Source organism: Nestor notabilis, unplaced genomic scaffold (assembly GCF_000696875.1).
Source record: "Nestor notabilis isolate BGI_N333 unplaced genomic scaffold, ASM69687v1 scaffold16363, whole genome shotgun sequence".
Classification (NCBI taxonomy): Eukaryota; Metazoa; Chordata; class Aves; order Psittaciformes; family Psittacidae; genus Nestor; species Nestor notabilis.
This window is the reverse complement of record NW_009923546.1, coordinates 23340-23610: the sequence shown is the minus strand read 5'-3', so window position 1 is coordinate 23610 and position 271 is coordinate 23340.

The following is a 271-nucleotide window of genomic DNA, read 5'->3' as shown; positions in this document are numbered from 1 at the left end:
TGTCTCTTGTCACCACCCTGATGTGCCGCCGTCCTCGGCCTGGAGCTGGATTGGGGAGGATCAGTGCAAAGATAGAAGGGACTTGAGGCAAGGCTGGGGCACTGGGCAGGACCCTGCTCCCAGGGAGCAGCCAGGATGGAGACACCCTCCTGGATGACGCTCCAGAGTAGGGGACATGCTGGGTCACCCCTTTGGGTCCATTCACGCTGCTCCATTGGCTTCCTCCACTGGCCACCGCTGCTGCGATGGTCGCCGTGGGCTGGTGTAAATC